Source organism: Ascaphus truei, chromosome 1 (genome assembly GCF_040206685.1).
Source record: "Ascaphus truei isolate aAscTru1 chromosome 1, aAscTru1.hap1, whole genome shotgun sequence".
NCBI lineage: Eukaryota > Metazoa > Chordata > Amphibia > Anura > Ascaphidae > Ascaphus > Ascaphus truei.
In genome coordinates, this window is record NC_134483.1 from 425,265,847 (window position 1) to 425,290,038 (window position 24,192).

The following is a 24,192-nucleotide window of genomic DNA, read 5'->3' on the forward strand; positions in this document are numbered from 1 at the left end:
AACATAGCTTTAGTGTGTAAAGCACATTAAAGGACTGATCAATAATCCATAAGGTGGTCCCTATTGAATTTGGATCTTTCACTGATATGAGCCATTTGTGTTAACTTATGATGTTCTTGCTGTTACAAATTTATAAGGATACCATGATTTATGTGATTAGGTCTTCTATACCCGGTACCACTGCTTTATTGATGGTGAGGTGTGATGGGGGGGGGGGGGTTACCAGGCTATATAATAAAGGTCAAGCCCATTTGGTTATCCCTGCCCCGTGTATAAGGGTCCAAGGAGTTAGCTCTTGGGCCTAGTAACATTGTATTACTGCATTATACTGTCTATAATTGTCATGGGAGACCAGGCAGTTTACACCTTTTTACCAGAATCATGCATTGAGCAAAACAAGGTAATGTAATAAATTGTAAATTATTCAGCATAAATTCTCATACACACACACTTACTGCTGGTCGAAAACTAGACTCACCTAGGTGCAGAGAACTCTAAATAAGAGGTTTCCCCCACCGGGACTTAGACAGAAAGCTCCTGGTTCCCAAATCGGCGTGAAGTTTCACACACCACTGCACACATCTCTTCTGAAAACTTGGACTTTTCTAGACCGCGAGCTACCAACAATCCCCTGGAACCGAAATCGGGATCAAATCCAAGCCATGACCGCCACGTTCATTTTTGAAAACTTGGGTGCAAAAGTCGGGACTTAGAATCTGGCGGGCAAACATTCCTGGCTTGAATCAAAGCCGGTTGCTTTGCTATTGGTGCAAGAGCAACTTTGAAAAGCCCACCCGCGCTCTTACTGTGGTGAATCTCCAATCTGATTGGTTTAGATGATTCTTATAGTATTCTGAGTTTCATTCCTGAAACTCAGCAACCAATCATCATGTGGGAGCTTTCTCAGCAACCAATCAGAGACACGCCAGTATGAAAAGCCTAAGCCCTGGGTATGGGGAATAGAATAGAAAGGTGTACTTTTATTTCTATCAGCCTTTATTCCCCACACACTATCTATAGGACTTAGCATGGACTCTGAGAGTCCCCTCACAACATTATTATCACGGTAGACCAGGTCTTACCAACACATAAATACCTGGATTGAGCACACAAAATGGGCAAAATAATTTGTAATTTATTTCCTTTTAAGACAAACACACAATATTGACAATTACAATGGATAAAACACTTACTGGGATGGGGAAACAAAATCAAATGTCCACAGAACTAAACAAAGTCTCTGGGCACCCCTGCATTCATGCAAGTGACTGCGCAATTTGAGTCGTGCTACAGTCCTTGGCTAGGGGCACAACTTGCCACCCCTATATCTTCGCCGAAGGGAAAGATTTCGTAATGTTCTTACAGGATTCGTTCGGAAATCCTTAGTAGCTCAAATGAATTCTGGAAGAGGGGTGCAATCTTTATTACGATGTAGTTAACCTCTCACAATCCAGAACCGCTGACGCTAAATCTTGGACGTTTCTTGGTTGAACTTAGGTGAATCTGACTGTGGTGGTGAAAGTGTTAACAAGGCTTATAATAAAGGACAAGCCCATTTGGTTACCCCTGACCCATATTTTGGGGTCCTTGAGTGTCAGCTCTTGGGCCCGGGCATTGTGTATGCATTACTGTGACTGTGTGCAAAATATGAGACAATTGATGTTTTTTGTGTTTTACCGTTTCCAGAGGTGCTGGACCAGGAGATGTTCAGGAGGTAAGTTTCAGGGTGGGTTTGACCGAGAAACTGGTTGCAGAATGTTGCTATGTATCGGGGTGCCGAAGTTACAGGATTCCCCAAGGGTTAACCCTGGAATCAGGTAAGACTCTGGGATACACTAGAGCACATTGCCCCGGTCAAACTCCCATCCTGATAACATTCTTGCGACTCACCACTGGGACACCTTGCTTCATCACAGAGCAGGAAAACGTAAAAATGGGACACAAGGGGTTAATGTAGAACTGGGCTGCAGGCATTTTTATAGGCTTAAGGGTCCGATACCCAACATATACACCCAATCCTCTCGTGGGAATACTTTTCCCCACCTATCCCAGACTTGCCAGTAGTTCACAGAGAGGGCAGAAGTTACTTCCCGGTATGCACAGAGCATGTGCTAACTTAACACCTAGGCTGCTTTGCATACCAGGCCCAACCTCTTACCTGGCGACAGTAAGTATGGGGTTTGGCTACCAAGTGTGAAGTGCCCATACTTTGCACCGGTATCTGATACTTAAAAATATCCCTGCCACCCTAACAACTACTGTAGTGCCGATGATTATTCAAAAACAAAACTGGCGCAATCTCCAAAAAGACCCAGGTACATGCTGGTACATGCTGGGTATATGCTGGGTACATGCTGCAACATTTTACACATTTCTGCAGACAGACTAATGGTCCCTCGGATTAACAGCGGGGGTCCCTGGCAGTCCCATTCAAACTGAATGGGACTGCCAGGAACCCATGCTGTGTTAATCCGATGGGCCATTAGCCTCTGCAGAAATGTCACTGAAATGTACTCAGCATGTACCCAGCATGTACCTGGCTAGTTTAAGGCAAGTTTAAGGCAAGTTTTAGAATACTCGTTGGCTCGTCTGTAGGGTCTCTGAGGCTTTTCAACTCCGGACTTCCCTAGACACTGGGGAACCACCTTAGCAGGGTGCCCTTTGAAGTCCAGAGATAACAAATCCCTCAGCTCATTCATCCATAACATATGGGCATGTTAATGGATTCATTGCCAGACCGGCAGGAAAGAGTTCCTGCCTTCACATTTAAAACACCATTGAAATACAGTATCTTTATAAATGTATGTTCTGGATATGCAACAAATATAACATTTATATGTATGTTCATGGTACATGTGTGACTAACTGCACTCCAAAAAGTAGAGTACTAGCTCTTTCCAAAGCGCAAGTTATCCACTTAATTGAATGGGCTTTGTGATGTGGGCTACAGTTTGACCTATAATTGGTCTAGATTACAAGCCGGCATACAATGTATACGTCCTGGCTTTGATCGGTAACCACAGACGCGCGCCACCAATTCAGTGTAAGACAGCCGGAAAGATTGTAGCAAGAAGGTACTTCAGCTAAACCACAGACCACATATTCAATTGAGTTTGCGGTTTCGCCGTCTGTGGTCTGAAAACTGATACCTATCTTTAATACAGCTACTTACTCGCAGGCACACTTCTCCAATCTAGCGCTTGGCACAGCGCTAGAGGCTCCCCCTTGTGTCGCAAATACAGTTAGCACATTTTCATTCATTCATTTAACTGCAGCTAGCTTCTGAACTGCAAAACAGGCACAATAACAGTAGGGTAGGGGAAAACATGGTATTATGGGGATAATACATTTTAACCCCTTCAGTCCCAACAGGCTGCAAAACAGGGGCAATAATGGTATTGTAGGGGAAACAAGGGTATTATGGGGATAATACATTTTTACCCCTTTACTCCCAACAGGGTTTAGGGTTTAGCAGCCGGGCATAATACCTTTTAAGTGGCCTGGTTAACCCTCTCCCGTCACAATTATCTACAGATGGAGCACCCATAAACCCAATACAGGTTCTGGGCTACCTTGGTATTAACTGGGGTACCCCCTTAACCTAGGGATCCCCTCAGTTACAGGGACACGTTTCATCCCTGTGCCCCATTTACCTTTCAGGGCTATGCTGAAGCAGGGAACCCTAGCAGTGAGTCGTGCAAGCATTTTCAAGGGGAGATATTTCCGGGACAATGTTCCTACATCTATCCGAGAACCAGGCATGATTCCCGGATACATTTTTAGGGGAACCGAAAACTTTGAACCCCAACTTCCTAGGAACATTCTGACAACAATTCCTCCACAAAATCTCCATTGAAACGCATGCCCTAGCAATCCCTGCTCACTGACACACCCAGAAAATAAAAACGCAAAAAATATTTTTATTGCAGACAATACACTGTTACTGAGTCCAAAAGCTTACTCTTGAACCCTTATATATGGATCAGGGTTAACCAAAAATGTGCTTAACCTTTATTTGAGAGCCTGGTAACCCCCTACATTCATAGTAATAAAAATGTTTTTTGTGTTTTTCCCTTTCCGATCAGGGAATCAAGCAAGGATTGCTAGTGTATGGGTTTCAATGGGGGTTTTGCAGAGGGAACCATTGACAGCTTGTGCCTAGGAGGTTTTGGTCCCAGAGTTACCGGTTCCCCAATAAATGTACCCAGGAATCATGCCTGATTCTCAGACACATGTGGGAACATTGTTTCAGCAATACTTCCCCTTGAAAATGTAAGAGCGACTCACCACTAGTGTACCCTGCTTCAGCACAGCTGAATAGAGAATACTATAAGAATAGAGAATATTATAAGAAGCTGTAAGCCAATCAGATGGTGTGTTCCCCTTGAGTCAGAGCCAAAAGAGCGAGGGCAGACTTATCAAAGATGCTTTGTTTGCATTGGCAAAGCAAACGGCTTAGATTTCAAGCCTGAAAGTCCAGCATTTTGCGCCCAAGATCTCAGAATCGAACGTAGCGGTCAAGGCTGGGATTTTATGCCGATTTGGGTTCCAGGAGATTCTGGGCTAAGTCCCGGTCAGGGTAAAACTATCCCATAGTGTTCCCTGCACCTAGAAATGTCTAGTTTTCGATCCCAGCCCCAGAGTAAGTGTGTCTTTTAGTCTGTATTTTGTGTTTGACTGTGTGTAAGCGAATTTATGCTGAATAAATTATAATTTATTTCTTTATCTTGTTTTGCTCAATGAGACAACCTTGTAAAAAGGTGTAAATAACCAGGTCTCCCCTGACATGAGGAGAAAACAAGTGACTGCAAATATAATAGTTGGAATCGCTGATGCTTCTGGTGATAGAAGTGCAAACAGTAGGGACATTACCTATACATCATTTGGGATGCCATTGGGACCTTAGTTACCTGTTTTAAAACTCTGTAGTGAGTTAGATAGTGACTTTTGTAATATACAGTACCATTAATCTGGAACTTGACTGAATTTGCTGCAATGTAACATTAACAAAACCAAATAAGGATCAAAATCGGTGATTAGATGGAGCGTGGCAATGGATTCATATAATAAGAATAACCCTTGGAAAATTGCCACTAATAATTATGATACAAATAAATGCAATTACTCAATACTGACTTTCTATTACATGTCCTTACACAGTACAGTATGTAGTTACATGCCCCTTTGATACAATAGATCAGTGTTTCCCTTTTCTAGATAAAAATACAATACCCAAAAAGATAACTTAGAGCAAACAAAGTTGAAGAATATAATTTTATATGGTGTCATACAAAAACTGGTTAAAGTATATTCACAATTACAAGAGCAAACACAACACATCAATGGCATCAATGTGCTCAAAAGTCGTTAGGAATAATCTGCATTTCTTTTGTGTAGGTAATAGGACCCCATATACTGCTGCGCCAGCCTTTATTTTAAAACTTCTCGTGGGCGTAGCGGTTGCATTTTCTGAATTCCACGCGCAATAAATTGGGTATCCCCGCATTCATGCCGTATTCGCGCCGCCCAGCACCCGCGGCTGATCTGCGGTTGATCTGTTTAATTATATTGGTTCGGATTTAATTGGGGGGCAATTCTTTGCGTATCTGCCAGGTGGCAGATATTCCTGAATTGTAATGAATTCTAATATGCTACCGTAATGTATCGACTTGCAGGTGTTTAAAAAAACCACAGTGGTCCATTGTGAATTGACCTTGGTACTGAAGAAGTTACAATACTGTATCAATTTAGGCGTTTCATAATAAAAACTCAAGGCACAGTGTCTTTTTGACATAACTGTACTGGATTTCTCCTGTCCTGCAATGAGTACACCGCAGTACGTGTGAAAAAGCCCGACATAACGTACGCTTATTTAATATGGTCCGAAATTAATGCAGCAGATGATAAGATGGCCACAGTTGGTCAAATTTATCAATATTTGATCTCAAATTATGACTTTTACAAATTTTCACCAGATGCTCGTGTGTGGAAGCGTGCAATAAGGAAAAAGTTATAGACAAAAACAGAAAAGCCAGCGCATCATACAAAATGACACAACATATAGTGCTTATCTGCTCATGAAAGAAAGGGTCATTAAGTAAAACCCTTTGGCCAAAAGGTTATAAGCCTGCAGCCACTTCACGGCATGCCCAATGCAAGTCCTAACACTACCTGGCATAATTCTCATGCACCTCTCTTTTCTGTTGAAGGGAGAAAGACCATACTGGGTATGTGATACACAGGATCATGATAAAAACTGCTAATTGGAAAGTGGGGCGGGGCGAGCTTTAAACCATGGGGAGGAGGGCCACACCTACAAGCAACAACAGCTGCGTAACCCATCAAGCTCCAGAACCCCAAAACCCACCCTCACATCATACATACAGCATATATATATTAGTGTCAAAAAGCAATTCTACTGAGCGTGGCAGGATATAAAGACAAAAACAGAAAAGCCAGCGCATCATACAAAATGACACAACATACACTGCCGGCCAGCTTAAAGCTAATGCGGGTGCCTCCGCAGCTTAAAAATAGCTGCGGATGGCGCGCAGCAATCTTCGGCCGTTTTCGTCTGGTTTTCCCACGCCTCGGGCGCTTTCAATAATAAGCGCCATTAGCGCTTATCTATTGAAGCGGCCACCGCGCGGGAAACTCCATTTTAAACGGAGAAAAGCCCCGCTGTCAGCCCGCGATACACCCGGCAAGCTTTAGAATAAAGCTGGCCGGGACAGTATAGTGTAAGGAAAAAGTTATGTATCGATCCGTATTTTTCTCGTATTGCTCCTGCACACAGAGTTACTGTAGAGGAGGGTATTGGTGTGTGTTAAAACAGAAATAAACTGTGCGCTACTATCTATCTCCTTATCATAATTGAATACAGTGCAGTGACTAAACCATATATAAATAAAGTAAACCACAATACCACAGTGAATAAGTGATTAAATAATTAAATTATAACATAACCGTGTGGTTGATATGGGCGTCTGCTGCTATAAACATTAGGGGTGGCTCAGCACCCCACACACTCTAAAAAATGGAAACAAAAAGAAAACAGCGCACAACGCCAAATAGTGAAGTAAGTAATAGAATGTATTACAATATTAAAGGGGTAATAAATCTGCGTACATCAGATAGAAATAACATGTGCATTTAGTGCATATCACACTGGTTACCACTCTGTAGCTGTAAAACAGGACGGTCTGGCACTCAGCTGTCTCTGCAGGAGCCTCTATGATGGTTCTGGGGCATGGGATCCTTCATGCACTCCTCACACAGCAGGACGCTGCTCACAAGGGGATTCCTTTCAAGCAGCCTGGTAATACTGCAGATTCAGACACTTAGTGGGACCGCTCCTCAACCGGTGATATATTGCCTCCAGGGGAATTCCCCTACAGTCCCCCGTCTCTCCTGTGTACTGCTGCGGCACAGTTTATTCGAGCATTTGCCCGTTCTGTGCCGCAGCAGTAGCCTGGCGCGCGCCCGAGAGTGACGGGCGCGCGCCGAAGCAGCGGAAGAGCGCCCTCCGATCGGGGCGCTCTCCCTACCGCTGCCAGGTCCGCCGCGTCCCCCGGAACCCCCTGCCGCTGTCCCGCGATCGCGGGACACCAGGGCTCCCTCGGGGAGCCCCTGGACGCGCGTGCAGGGGGCGCACGCTCCCGAAGACGCGTGACCGCGCGTCTATGACGCGCGGCACGCCGAGGGGCGGCCACTAGCAAGCCGGGAAATCTCCCGGCTTGCGGATCTGGCCGCAGTGTGATAAACTGTGTCGCCAGTGTAGATTCGCTGCTTTTCCCAGCTGCTATGATCTTAGGGCAGTCCAGAGCTGTTGGAATTGCTCTGCAAACACTTCCGCAACTGCAGGGGCTTACACAGCGTGCCACGATGCCGCTCCGTGGTGTAGCGGAGTGACGTCACAGTTCTCGTGGCAATGGAGGAATCAATAGGGAGGAAGAAGGAGAGTCCCTTAAAGTCTCTTACCGGCGCAGAAATCGCTCAGTTAGCACGGTGGCAGCCAATATAAGCTGATGGTGATACAGATCCAAAGGATGAATATAGGCAAAATTATGGCATTTATACATCCAACATGTTTCGTAGATCTAACTACTTCTTCAGGGAATAATTTGGCCATTACCCAGAGGTCTTAAATACCTCTCAGAGATGTCTCATTGGTCAAACAATTAGAATTAGATTTTTCCAGTATCTTTGATCATGGAGACTTTCAAAAGGCGAAAGGTCATGGTAAAACCAACTAAGATTTGTCAGTCCCAGTCCAGCAATGGAACAGCGTCAGCACCGGCTTACAATAACGGTCAGACCATCCGGTCCGACCGTCAGTGAAAGCCTGGTGACCGGCAACCCTTGCTATCTGTCCCCGCCAGGATGCCTGCAGCCTGAGCAAGATTTCACGTACAAATACCAGCAAGCTTGCATGTACCAAAAAAAATTCCAGCTTCAAAAGCTGTCAACTACAGGTGTAGCAGGCCCGCTGTCACCTGTCAACTATGTGTATAATCAAGAATACGGAACTGGCAGTGGCTCAGCGCCAACCGATTGGCAAAGTCTATAATGAAGGTAAAAACCTGCAGTTCAAGCTGCCGTATTTTATTCTTTTTTTTAAAATATCAATACATTATGCACACAGACAAGTGATTAGTTACTGCAGATCGGTCCGTTCTCCTGTAATCAATCGCTTTGCTTATGGTTATTTAGTTCTATTATTTTATTCACAATTCTAGAAAATGTAGTCCAGCAATGTGATTGGCTGAGCAGCTTTTACAGTAGATATTGAACAATTGGTGGACAGCTAGGCGCATGCGCGTACTGTATGTCTCATTGGAACCTTGTTGAAACGCATATGCGTGTCATCACATTTAGGCGCAGGAGTGTATGTGAACAAGAGACGCCCCCCCCCCCGAGAAAATTATTGTGGCCTTCTTGAGGGGACTGATTGATTTTAACCAACCATTATGTGAAATGTTATACAGTACTTACTGTTTGTTTTTGAGACACTGAAATGTTTATTAAAGGTTGCAGAATGCAACAATGAAACTATTTTAAAAATATTCAACTTTTTTTTTTTTAGTTAAAACATTATGTTATATATTTTGAACAACAGAACAGCAATAACGGAAACATATACAGTAATATATGGTACCAGTAATAATTTTATTTTTCCTCAGAAAATAAACTTTGTCATCAAGCGGAGAACAGCAAATGTTGGGATTTCGATGGATAATATCGCTTTTATGAAACCTTGCTTGTGCATTGATGAATCTGATTTAAAAATCCATGTACAACAACAATTTAGTGACAGTGCAATTTTTAGTGATTAGGATAGAATAACTGTGAGCTTTATAGAAACCTTAAATACTATGGGGGCTATGCACTAAGTAGTGAGCTTTTGAGCTGGCGTGAAAAAAAATGATCACGTCCGCTAAAAAGTGAAGCTGGAGGCGCGATTCACTAAGGAGTTCAGTGCATTCGGGATCGGCCGTGCTCAAATCTGCCAGATCGTGCATGCTTTCCCCCCCCCACCCTGTTATCGTGCTTAAGTTCAAGTACGATAACTGATAGAAAAAAAAGCCACCTGTAACATTTGCATGGAGATTCTGCATCTCCATGCATGGCTGTTACAGGCGATCGTGCATTAAGAATATACATTTTAATAATAGTGTACATGAGCAGGGGGTCAACTGAGCTGAACCGCATTGGTTCCAGCCTCTGGGTCCCCCTACTTCATGAGATACAGGCCCCGTTATGGAGTGCCGGTATCCCCTGCACATTTAAAGCTTCCGCGTCACGTGACCGGGACATTTAAATTCTGCAGGGGATACCAGCACACCATAATGGAGCATGTATCTCATGAAGTAGGGGGTCCCCGAGGCTGAAAACAATACAGTTCTGCTCCGGAGACACCCTGTTCATCTAAGCTATTATAATTATAAATAAAGCTATTTGGGAAGAAGTTTGGCATCTCCACGCTAAGGCAATTAATGTCCCCTTATTTTCGTGTATGTCCCCTTAGTTTCCTGCGGGTATCTGTGTGAGAGTCCATGGAAGGTGTAAATCGCTTCACTATAGTATCGTTGTAAATTAATTTGTATATATTATTTTTATTTGTTTATTAATAGAGCTGGTAGTGTATGGGTTGAATGCTGAAATGCTGAAGTGATGATAATTAGCCAATCTCCTGACAATCATTCGAGTCACACTTTCGTGTGTCAATTGTAATTGTACACCCTATATAAAGAGCCCATTTTCTTGATCATATGTCGATGCTGTCGGGAGGAAGGGCGAGATAGACTGGACTTGGTGGTAGGAGGAGAGAGTTGTTGATTTGTGAGTTGTTGGTGATTATTGAGTAAGTTGTCTTGTGTTACAGTACCGACAATGTTTATTGAAGTAAAAGCCGCCGGTTGACCGGAACTTACTCCGGCTGGTGCTGAGAATAGTCAGCGCGCCAGCCGCATACAGCCGCGTCCCCTCCGTTTCCCCCCCCTCCAATCCGCGCGCAATTTAAACACCTTCCCGACCCCCTAGCTGCTCCTGCTGTGCCCCTCTGCATCCCCGCTCCCCCGCTTACCTCACTTCAAACCTTCAGGGGAGTCGGGGAAGCCGGGGAAGCCGGGGAAGCCGGGGAAGCCGGGCGCGCACGTCACTGTGACGTCACCGACGTCACGCGAACGAGCCGCTTCCCAACGCGTCTCCACGCTGCCGCCACGCATCCAGCCGTGCGGTTTTTACTTCAATAAACATTGTCGGTGCTGTATAATATTTTTTTCTGTACATTTTTGTATTGTTAGTGTGAAAGAACTTTGTTAGTGTTTCATTTTTTTTATATTTGTTTTTTGTGGCTGAGTGAGTGACTAAGTGAAAGAGAGGATGAGTGGACGTGGGAGTGAATGTGGGAGTGGACATGGGAGTGGACTTGGGAGTGGACATGTGAGTGGTGTGGTGGCTGGAGGAGTGGTGGAGGATGTGAGTGGAGGCGTGCCGGTGGCTGGAGGAGTGGCGGTGGCTGGAGGAGTGGTGGTGGCTGGAGGAGTGGTGGAGCATGGGAGTGGAGTAGTGGCAGTGGCTGGAGGAGTGGTGGAGCATGGGAGTGGAGTAGTGGCGGTGGCTGGAGGAGTGGTGGAGCGTGGGAGTGGAGTGGCACGTACAGGTACGGTCTGTCCTGCCAGGGCAGGTACGTGCCGTGCCGGTACGTCCCATGATACTACTTCAGGTGGGGAGTGAAGGTGGGGGAGGGTAGCAGGAGTAGTAGACAGGGAGAGAAGGACAGTGTCCAGCATCCCACCAGTGATGCAAAGCATGCTGATGATGGAAGTGATGAGGGGCCACCATCAAGATACAGTAGGCTCGTGCTGAAGGCATCCAAAACCCACGGTTTACACATCGTGAAAATGACATACTTGTGGAAGGTGTCATGGCTTCATTTGACCAACTATATAGCTCATTGTCATGTAAGAATATTTTTTAATGATTGTATTCAAATAATGATATTTTTATTTTATTTTTACATTCTATTATGTTTTTGAAATAAATTAGTTACGTAACATTCAGCTGGTAAACATGTATGCTATAACGGATGTATGCTGATTATTGGCCACATTTTATTAATCATGAATGCACGCATCAAATAGCCTAATAGTTGTCTGTAATATATGTACATGTTGGTACATGTTTTAATATATTAGCATACATTATAAAATCACACTAGTTAAATGTACATTAACCTATAGGCATGTATTAATACATTTTTACATATTCACAGCTAAAACGAAGACCAGTCACACGACTAAACTGTGGTCACAGATATGCAGATTGGTACCTGCATCCGGCATGTATAGACGAACCCCAGAGACGTGCAAAAAACGCTTTGGAGATATAAAACTGTGTCTAAAGAGGAAGATGGCAAAGGCCGGTGCCATGCATGCGGGACAGGAGGCGGCCCTCCAGCATCTTTAAATTTGTGTTCCAATGAGGAAAAATGTATCCCATCATGAACCCTCAACTTATTTTTGGGATTGGAGGGAACAGGGATATCGGCTACTCCACCTCACAGTTGATACCAGGTGAGTAGTATGCTATTAAATAAATCTTTAATACCGAAAATGTGAGAGAAATGCAAGCATTTATACATACAGTATAAAACAAAATTCAGTTTATATGATGTGATCAAGGAATGGATAAATTACACAAGGCTCTCTGTTCACTTTCTCAAAACCATTCTTGCTATTTAACTGATACAAGTTGTAAATTTATTGCATCAAAATATGTGCATTAACAATGGATGTACAGGCAAATTAAGAACAGGAGCATATAATTACTTTGTAATTATGTTGATAGTAATTGGTTTTTTTTTTATGATATAGTTATTGCTGAAGACAGAGTCGGATGTCTCCGCCAACCACAATATTGAAGATGTCATAAGTGAGGAGGAAATGTTTGTGGATCCACCAGATATAAATATCCCACAGCTTCTTGTCCTTGATGCAGAAGATTCAGCACCTGATATAATGCTATTCCAGGATCACGACCATCCTGGAACAGATGAAGACGACAATGAGCCTATCCAAGCAGGCCAAGGCGACAAGGTATGTGCCGAAGCATTGGCCAATCTAACTACCTTAAAGGGCATATTTTTAAAGAATCAAAAGGCTGGTGCAGACAGACAGGCTAAAACAAATGAAAACATCTATCAGGAAATTAAGATCATTAGAGTCCTTATGACGCAACAACAAGAGACTCTCCAAAACATGTGAAATAGCCTGAGTATTATAGTAACATGTATGTCACAGGTACCTGCACACGTCCAGGCACAGCCACAGGTACACATCCAGCCATAGGTACTGGCACACATCCAGCCACAGCAAGAACCAGAGCCAGAACCAGATCCAGAACAATAGCCAGAACCAGAACCAGAGCCAGAGCCAGAACCAATGGCAGAGCAGGATATAGAGCCACTGGCACAAGCACTGGCACTGGCACAGCCACATCAAGTGGCACAAACACTGGCATTGGCACTGGCCAAGCCCCAAGCCCATGCACAAGCATAAGCACATCAATTGGCACAAGAACTGGCATTGGCACTGGCCCAGCCCCAGGCACTGGCCCACCCCAGGCACTGGCCAAACCCCAGGAACTGGACCAGCCCCAGGAACAGGCACAGTTCCTGTCCCAGTCACATGAACAAGCACAAGCATTGCCACAGCAAGAGGCGCAAAGTATCCCAATTGTTGGTGAAACAGCACAATATTCAACATAACCAAGTGCAACAGCTAGCAGTTCAAGGCTACGTTCTAGACATCACAGTGAATCCGAGACCACATCAAGGCCTACCACACGCTCCACATTGAAAAGGCAATCGGAAAAAAAATATGCCTTTTCTTTTGTTAATTATTATACTTCAATATCTTCAATTTATTCAATATCTTCAATTTATTCAATATCTTCAATTTATTCAATTTATTCAATTTCTTCAATTTCTTCAATTTATTCTATATCTTCAATTTATTCAATTTCTTCAATTATTTCAATTACTTCAGTTCAGTAATGTTAAACAAACATTCTGAACAATGTGCAATAATCAAGTGTGTATGAGAACATATTTCATGTGCATACATGTGAATTAAACAGCATTGCATTTCTCATGTGTGAAGGATCTATCTTAAGCTTACTTTACAAATATATACTTATTTCGTATTCACATAGAAAAATAGTTATGATTATTGGTTTCAATTTTCACATGTTCTTTCAAAACAATATTCTTTCCAATTAATGTGTGTTTCGTAGTTTGCCTACTGAATTATGTTGAATACGGAAGCACAAATTATCACATACACTGACTATCTGTACGTGGGAGAACAGTATATGGACACTTATTCCTTTGTATAATGACCTTGTACAGTGTACCTTGTACAAACTTTGGAAAGTTTGTTAGAAGCTGACTTTAAAGGAATCGTTTGGTTTACTTGACTCCATTCCCTGAAAAAGCATGCAGTTCGGGATGTCTTCAAAAGAAAAAACTCTGTTCTCTTATGCCAATCTAATATATACCGCTATTCAAAACCGAATACAGAAAAAAGCTACTGTCTCACAGATACAGAGGCGGCACATTTTATTTGAGTGCGGCTAGCTCCGCAAGCCGGGGGATGCCCCGGCATGCTAGCCGCACTCCCTCGGCGCCCCCTGCACGAGGGAGCCCTGGTGTCCCGCGATGTGGGGGACGGCGGCAAGGGGTTCCGGGGGACCCGGCGGACCCGGCGAGCGGAGGGAGAAAGCCCCGATCAGAGGGCGCTCCTCCGCGGCTTCGGCGCGCGCCAGGCACATCCTGGCGCGCGCCTGGTTATTGCTGCGGCCGAGACCGGGCAAATGCTCAAATAAACTCGGCCGCAGCAGTATATCAGTATATTACGTAGAACTACCATTATTATCAAAATCATCCAAAACCTAAGGAATAAGAAATTCTATCCACCGGACTTTATCAACCAATGCTTCTTTTATTCGAAACCCACCGTGTCTCGGAAACAGGGGTGGCTGTTGGTCAGTTTATGAATCCGGTATGCATATGTCTGCTAATGGATATTTCAGAAGACACAGAATAGTCGGGCACAACTACTATAGGTGCCCACAGCTGTGCCTTAAATTTTCAGAAGAATTTTGATTATTTTCAACCGGAGTTGTCCAACCAAAACCAGAACCATAACGGAGCTAGTAATTATGATAACATGCATAATACCAACTTGACTCGAGCAGATGAAATGCCACAAAGTTACTATCTGTATCCGCTTCAGTACATTCCACAATTTCCAAACTGTTATGGAGTAAGGTACAACCCTACTGAGATGAACACACCGAACAACGAATTGATTGACTACAGCAGGTACCTCGCAAACACCCCTTCCATGACTGCACCGAATATGAATGCAATAAATTGCAGGTAACTATAACAGAAGTACTTTATACAATCAGTGAATCGCTTATTCCCGAATGACAGGCATATGCGTTCGATTCATGACGCATGCGCGTACCTTACGGGAATGTTTTTTTTTTTTTTTAAGTTAACGTGCCCCTTTTACCTTTTCTCCGTCTTCTGATAATATAACATAGATCGCGGTGTGATTATCACAATATGCCGCAACAGAGTTGATAAAGAATGTAAGATCCAGTTAACGATATACGTGGCAATATTTATAAATGTGCTGTGCAATGGCGCTGGAAATACGAGCTATTCCTGCGCAGCCCTTAAATTTCATTCCCGTATGTTCACGCCCCTTGGTTCCAAAACATAATCCATTGTCAACATTAAATAAATATGGTAGATGTGCATCAATGCATTCTGTATATAACATTGTTCTAGTGATAGCATGTGGCCCAACAAAACCTTGTGTAGTCCAAGCATTTGTAGACAATTGCATGGTTGTTAATTACTATTTTCCCATAACTTTGAAATTGTTTAGATACAGTAAGTATAGTAGTTATTTAGAAGATGTAGCGTAATTTTATTTAAGAACACCAAGCTTCACGTGTAGTACACGTGTGTTTAGATACATCTGAAATGTTGTATTTCAACTGTACATTTCGGTAATTTATATTACATATCTACTTTTTTCACAGATGTTGGCATCTCCGTTCCAGACAGAAGATCATGTGAATTGATATATCCAAACACCGAACAACTGACACCTTTTACATACTGTCCACATGCCAAATAAATGACATGGACACTCATGCTATGATACACAGTAAAGTGAACCTGCTAATTTTTATATCTCCTAGCTAATGGTAGATTCTATAATGTTATTAGCTGCTTGAAAATTGATCATTGCCAATTTTCTAATACTAACAAATGCGTGTAAACATTTCAATAAACTTTGAAATTATATATCTTCTTGTAGTGCTCCATTGTTAGATCATGCTCATGACACTTTTACATCACTCAAAGAATATAATTAATGATTTCCTACGTCGTCTGAAGAAATACACATTTAGTTATAATGGAACTTTAATGTATTGATCAAAGTTCGACATGACTAATTGTGTGAAGCATTGACATGAAATATGAATATAGAAATGTGTTGTTTCAAACATAAAAAGTTCACTTATGTTAGGGATACATGCCAGGTTACTGATAGAAGATATCCCCATGTCATCTGTTCATACTCCTGCAGACAGTCAAATTATGTATGTAGTAATAGTTACATAAGTGCCAATAATACTATTAAGTAAGGAATGTGAACAATAACAATTGTTGAAGTATTTATGTTCACAATTCATAATACATTTATAAAAAATGTATAATGAAGTATAAAGATGTTTAAAAAATAATATATAATAATGTAGAGTACTTGTTAAGTTGTAATATAACACTCTAGGCATATTCATCAATACTGCACTATCTCTTCGCTTAATGCACAACATTCTGCATTCAAGGATGCACACATTGTACAGGTGGGTGGAAACATGATTTATATAAGGACAAATACAGTATGTTAAACATTGATATACCGTTGTCAGACGAACTTCTGATCATTCACTACAAAATGTTCAGTCGATTGGAGACAGCAGGATCCGATGATTAGATACACACAATGAAATGTGACACATCACAAGATGATTATAAATTCTCTTAAATGTAAATTCAAATCTTACATGTGAAATAATTCGCTATTACCGTCCGGCGGGTCTCCACCCCACTGGCTGTATGCTCCTTAACCCCTGCAGGAGGCACGGGAGGATCCTCCTCTAAATCCTCCCGAATGTTGCCTTGAAGATTGTTACATAGTGCAATGTTGTGCAGAATGCAACAACAAATCACTATGTCGCCAACCTTCGCTGGCGAATAAAGTTACACACCACCAGATCTACTGTATCAAGTCATCTAAAATGACTTTTCAACACTCCAAATGTCCTCTCAATCCCCGAGTGGGTGGATATGTGGGCGGCATTATATAGTTCCTCCGCAGGGGTTTGAGTATTACAAACTGGGGTCAGAAGCCAAGGTCGGCTTCCATATCCTGAGTCGCCTATAAGACAGTCACATCACATGAATGTTAATATAATATGTAACAATATACAAAACATTGCCTATTGTGATGTCCTAGTACATGAAAGTGAGAGAATAATATACAACCCATGCCCTAACAATCCAATCATAATTATATAATGTTACGCTGCATTACATGGATTAGATATGTAGTCAATGACATACAACATAAAAAATGTTAAGTATTGGTGGTTACATTAAATATTCGCAACACATAATGAAACATTCAACTCTACATTAAATGTACATATAAGTGCACTTTCTGTAACATTGACTGACCCAATAGCCAACCATCCTCGAATTCCCCTGCTTCAAATTTATGGAAGATTAATGATCTCTGCAGATTATGGGAATCGTGGCAGGCACCTGGGAATTGGTCTACCACACACATATTCCCAGGTAGCTCAAACTCCCACACCCACCACATAATGAATATATTTATGCCAAAATGAGTGCTACTGAGCGTGGCAAATGTATACAACAAAAGACACGGGTGCCCAATGCTACATCAAATTGACAAAACATATATGGTAATAAGTATAAAGTTTAAATACTTCATTAATAATATTAATAACTTGGGTTTTAGTTAAACCCTTTGGCCAAAGTGTCGTAAGCCTGCATACCAAACTCTACATTAAATGTACATCTACAGTAAGTGCAGTTTCTGTAACATTGACTGACCCAATAGCCAACCATCCTCGAATTCCCCGCTTCACATTTACAGAAGACTAATGATCTCTGCAGAATATGGGAATCGTGGCAGGCACCTGGGAATTGGTCTACCACACACATTTTCCCAGGTAGCTCAAACTCCCACACCCACCACATCATGAATATATATTTATGCCAAAATGAGTGCTACTGAGCGTGGCAAATGTATACAACAAAAGACAGGGGTGCCCAATGCTAAATCAAATTGACAAAACATATATGGTAATAAGAAAAAAGTTTAAATACTTCAATAATAATATTAATAACTTGGTTTTTAGTTAAACCCTTTGGCCAAAGTGTCGTAAGCCTGCATACCAAACTCTACATTAAATGTACATCTACAGTAAGTGCAGTTTCTTTAACATTGACTGACCCAATAGCGAACCGTCCTCGAATTCCCCCGCTTCAAATTTACAGAAGACTAATGATCTTTGCAGAATATGGGAATCGTGGCAGGCACCTGGGTAATGGGCTACCACACTCACGTACACATACGATCTGCACATTGAGCGAGTGGTAATGTTTCCTGTTAAGGAAATCTCTCTCCTCTTCACGTAGCGGGGTCAGCGCAACATGTGTGCAATCTATAGCACCCATCACATTGGGTAGCTCTGCTGCATTATAAAATGCAGTCTTCAGTGCCTGCCACTCTGTCTGCTCGCTAGGAAAATGTATATAATCACTAGAGCGTCGAGTCAGTGCACATAGAAACTGGCTAAATGCCCGCAAGAATGTTGTTTGCGAGACCCACTTACTATGCCCACAGTTGTCTGAAATTACCTAGCAGCAAGAAAATGTACTGAGCTCAGCCTTTTAACAAGGCCAGGCACTGCATGACTCCTGTCTGTTGTTGGCTCTAAATCTTCTCTTAACATTTCATAGAGTTCCAAGATTGCCGCTGAGCTCAATCGATAGCGGATAATAATCTCTGCCTCACTCAAGCCCTCTAGGGCTATTTCCCTAAAATAGCGGGGAGCTATGTGCCTCACAATACGGATCTCCCTCTCTCTCCTCTCTCTCCTCTCTCTCCTCTCTCTCCTCTCTCTCCACTGCAACATTATGTCCCTCCTCCTCATCGCAAAAGACAACACAAAACCGTAATCTGGTTCCACATCCCTTTCACACTGGAAGGTAAGTGCCTCCTTGTATGGTTTAAATAGGCAGCCTAATAAGCCACATAATTGTAAATGATGGCACGTGTGTTGTATAGTATTGTGAACATATTAATTGTAGTCATTCAAACATTCATTATAGTATAATTCAGATGTGTTACACACATAATAAAATGTCATGTCATCAAACATACACCATTCATTAATCCACGGTCAAAGCGATGCTGAGACCCAATATGAGTAATTGATATTAAATAATGACGCAATCATTACATTGGTATGTAACATGTTGAGTCATGAAGGTGTTACATCACAAGAAGTACTCGTTTGTTTGTATAAAGGTGTGGCAGAAGGCTGGATTATTGTCAAGATGGTTGTATCTGATCACGGGAGTATTGCCCTTTAAAATAACCCACTGCTAAAATTTGCTGGTACACTATCAAGTTAGGAAGATAGATGTAATTAAAATGTTATTCATTTAAAATCAATAATGTGTTCTCCTTTAATTCAATTAATGATAATCAGCTCCGGGGGACACAGAGATATTCTCTCCAACACCCGGGGACACCCAGAAAGGCACGATGACAACCCGTGGACCCCTCTGAGTGCTAAATGTATGTATTAATTTTGCATAATACATTACTGTATGTGTTAGGAGGTTGTATTCATTTAAAAGTATTTTTTGAGATGTCAATATAATGCACCTGTATTTATGTATGTCCCTATGGATATTCATACATACAAGGATACATAATTATGCAAATTAATTGCCCCTGTATGTATGATATATGTCTAGATGGACATACATACAGGGATAATAAAATTTGTTTAGCAAATGTTTGTTTGGCTTGTATTGATGGCTTTTAAATGTAATTTGATGCTTGTTGTACAAATGTGGTTGTAATATAAATTTTATTTAAGTCAAGGTAATTTTTTAGGGTGGTTGCAATAGTTTATAGTTATAGTGGCTTATTTTTGGAAGTTAGATTTTGTTTGATGGTGGTTACTTTGAAATAGAATATTTTTCAGAATTGTTTGGATTTAGAATTTGAATAGTGAATTCTGTAATTGATTTTGATTGGATTGTAATTGATTTGAGATTGGATTAATTGATTGATGGTAATTTATTTCTATTTACTTGCTTTGTTTTTATTTGATGATTGTTTGGAATAGTTTATTTGATTTTGAACATTGCTTGGCATGGTGTTCATGATGCACAGATTATTTGCATCATGTACACATTGTAAAATGCAATGTTTTTATTGCCACTTATTAGATATTGATTTGGATAGGTGCTGTGTTTTCTTTGGAGATGAGCTTTTTTTATTTTGCAATGTGCTATTTTTTGTAATTTGGCTGTGATGTGTTTTCATTTGGAGATGTGAGATTTTTATTTGTGCATGCACTGTATATCCTTAACCATAGGCATGATGAAGCCACTGTACAAATGAATGGGTGAAGGGCGGGTATCGGGGCAGGGTGGCTTAACCCCTTAATTACTTTTGCGGTTATTAACTGATAAGGTGATTAAGTGTTTAAGTGACAACACAATTTATTTGCAATTTTTTTTTCTGGCAACGGAGGACAGAGGGACTTTGGTGGCGGAGGGGCTTCATATTGCTGAGGTACTTAGAACTGTATTTATTTTATTATGCTAGTAAATGTGTTTAATAATGAACAAATAATCTATTATCCATATTTCGATAATAATTATTTTGCCCTTTACTGTACTGTATGTGTGTTTGGTGGTGGTGGTGGTGGGGGGGGAGGTATTGATTTATTTAAATGTATACGACATGTTTATTTTTTTGACATACAGGGTTGGTTCCTTAGGTTTGTGGGGACCTCTGGAGACCACCTGCAGACCCAAAAATGGATTCACCTGCGGGCCTCAGATACCTGTGAGGCTAACCCGGGGACCCCCACACACCAACAGGCGCACCTGTGGAGAACCAATTTGGGACCCACGGTGACCAGCGGGGACCACCCGGAGGCCCACGTCACCTGGCAGGGAAAACACGGAGGACACTGTGGGGCCTGCGGACACCCAACAGGACCACTGAGGACTCCCGTGGGCCTTCAGTATTAACCCTTTATGTCAAATAATACATCATGTTTTATGGGGGAGGCACAGGGGAGGGTGGGTTATGTATTGTTTATTAAATATAGTAATGTTTATTGAGGGGCTGTGTATTGTTTTTCTTGTGGGTAATGGGGTTGGGGGAAGGGGTTATTGTCCCCAAGGTTGGTTAGGCCTCCCAGGTGGGTAGTGGAGGGGGGTATTTAGGCCTCCCGAGTTAGTGGTGGGAAAGGGTGGGTGTCACTATAGCCGAAAACTTTTAACACCATTTATATTTAAAGGGATCGGTCAATTGGCAAAATACAGTAATGAAATAAAATTAGGTTTATTTGGATAAGACCTCGGAAACACATAGGAATACAAAATACAAAGAATATACACACTTACTTTGTGTCTGGGGGTAAAAATATACAAGTCCTGGAACATTTGGGTAACAGTGATCATAACATGGTCTCATTTGAAATAAATTATCAAAAAACAGATTACTTGGGTTCAACAAAGACCTTAAACTTTAGAAAGGCAGATTTTAATAAACTGAGGTTTAATCTACAAGTAATACACTGGCATGATGTTTTTTCAGGGAAAAATGTAGAAGATAAATGGGCAGCCTTTAAAACATTGTTAGAAAAGCACACTTATCAGTGTATACCCTTGGGTAATAAGTATAGAAAAAAATAAGTCAAAACCAATGTGGCTAAATAAACAGGTAGGGGAGGAAATGGACCAGAAGAAGAAGGAGTTTAGATTCTTTAGGTCAGAAGGAACGGAGACATCATATCAGAATTATAAGGAATGTAACAAAAATTGCAAAAGGGCAATCAAATTAGCAAAAATGGATAATGAAAAAAGGATTGCAATAGAAAGTAAGGTCAACCCTAAAAAGTTCTTTAAGTACCTTGATAACAAAAAAATGAGAAAAGAAAATATAGGGCCCTTTCAGTGTGAGATGGGTAGGCAGATTATTGGAGATAAGGAAAAAGCAGAGGTATTAAACAAATTTTTTGCCTCTGTGTTTACCAGGGATGAATCAAGTTCAATAGTAGTGCCGCATTTCCCCAGTCTATGTCTGGATAATTAAAATCCCCCATTATGCAAACATGACCCCGTTTTGATGCCTTCTCCAATTGCAAAAGTATTTTAGCTTCCTCAATCTCACAGATTTGTGGTGGTTTATAGCATATTCCCACAAACATTTTCTTTATACTTTTACCTCCACTGCTAATTTCTATCCACACGGTCTCTATATTTTCATCATTCCCTTCATAAACATCTTCCCTTATAATAGGTTTTAGATCTGGTTTAACATTTAAACATACTCCACCTCCCCTTCTATTTGTTCGATTTTTCCGAAAAAGGGAATAACCCTCTAAATTAACTGTCCAGTCATTAGTTTCATCCTACCATGTTTCAGTAATGCCTATGATATCATACTGCTCCCTTGCAGCAATTAATTCAAGCTCCCCCATTTTATCTGTCAGGCTTCTTGCATTAGCGATGGGTACCAGGTTTGCGCCCAGTTACGCAAATATCTTCCTAGCAGACTGGGAGGAAGCCAATATCTGGTCAAACAACCCCTTTAGTGCAAACCTGGTCTCCTGGCATAGATATATAGACGACGTACTGTTTATATGGAAGGGGGAAGAGTCAAAACTCACAGACTTTGTAGAATACATTAACCAAAATAGTATTAATCTTGAGTTTACATCAGAACATAGCCAGGCAAACATCAACTTCCTGGACCTCACTATATATATAGAAAACTCAGAAATAAAAACAAAAACATTTTTTAAGCCAACAGATGCCAATAATTTTTTAATGACCACAAGCTGCCACCTCCCGAAGTGGCTTGAGAATATACCGTATGGCCAGTTTCGGAGAGTACGAAGAAACTGCACAGACGATAGCACCTTTAGGGACCAAGCCAATACATTAAAAGGAAGGTTTCTAGAAAGAGGTTACCCTTCAGAACTTTTTGAATCTGCGGTCGATAAAACCAATGCACTTTCACGCAGCGACCTGCTGATATCAAAAGGAAAAAAGGGAAACACTAACTTCCAAACTCCATTCATTAGCACCTATAATTCAGACGCAATGAAAATTCAAAAAATCATTAAAAGGCACTGGCATGTGGTACAATCAGACCATATTCTCAAAGACAATATCCCCAATGTCCCAATAGTTATCTTTAGAAAGGCCCCATGCATTAAATCCCAACTAGCACCTAGCGTATTTAAAAAAGAAGAAGAACCGAAAACTCAGAATTGGTTACCTCCACTAAAAGGCTTTTTTGGTTGTTTTAGCTGCAAAGCATGTACTGCTGCGGCCGAGTTTATTCGAGCATTTGCCCGTTCTTGGCCGCAGCAGTAACCTGGCGCGCGCCGGAGTGTGCCGGGCGCGCGCCGAAGCAGCGGAAGAGCGCCCTCCGATCGGGGCGCTCTCCCTCCCGCTGCCGGGTCCGCCGGATCCCCCGGAACCCCCTGCCGCCGTCCCCCACAACGCGGGACACCAGGGCTCCCTCGGGGAGCCCTGGACGCGCGTGCAGGGGGCGCTGGCACCCGATGACGCGTGACCACGCATCGGTGATGCGCGGCACGCTGAGGGAGTGCGGCTACCACGCCGGGGCATCCCCCGGCTTGCGGTGCTAGCCGTGCTCGAATTAAACGTGTCGGTAGTGTAAGCAAGTATCAAAGGGAAACAAAATAGAATTCACATCTAATGTAATGAAAGAGATTTTAAAATCAAACAAAACCTGAACTGCCGCACAGACCACATTGTTTACCTGTTGTCTTGCCCATGTGGACTCCAGTACGTGGGCCGTACCTCAAGACCTTTGAGAGTCCACGTGCTGGAGCACATGGAGAACATAAGAAGGCAGCTAATGACCCACAGTGTCTCCAAACACTTCAGCGAATTTCATGAAGGTAACCCAAACCTTCTGACATACAAGTGTATAGAGAGAGTTGATGTTAACTGGAGACGTGGGGACAGGTTGCGCAAGTTATGCCAAAGAGAAACCTTTTGGATTTATAAGCTAAAGACTCTAACCCCTAAAGGCCTCAACATAGATATAGATCTGGGGGCATTCATGTGAACATCCAGTCCCCTAGACTATCATCTTTATCCACGGACATTGCATATACATAGTCCGAGGTAACAACTAACCTGTTTTTTTCTTTTTTAACCCCAGATCCATCCGTCTGAGATTTGTTGATGTGCATTTAAGCATAAACCATCACGCA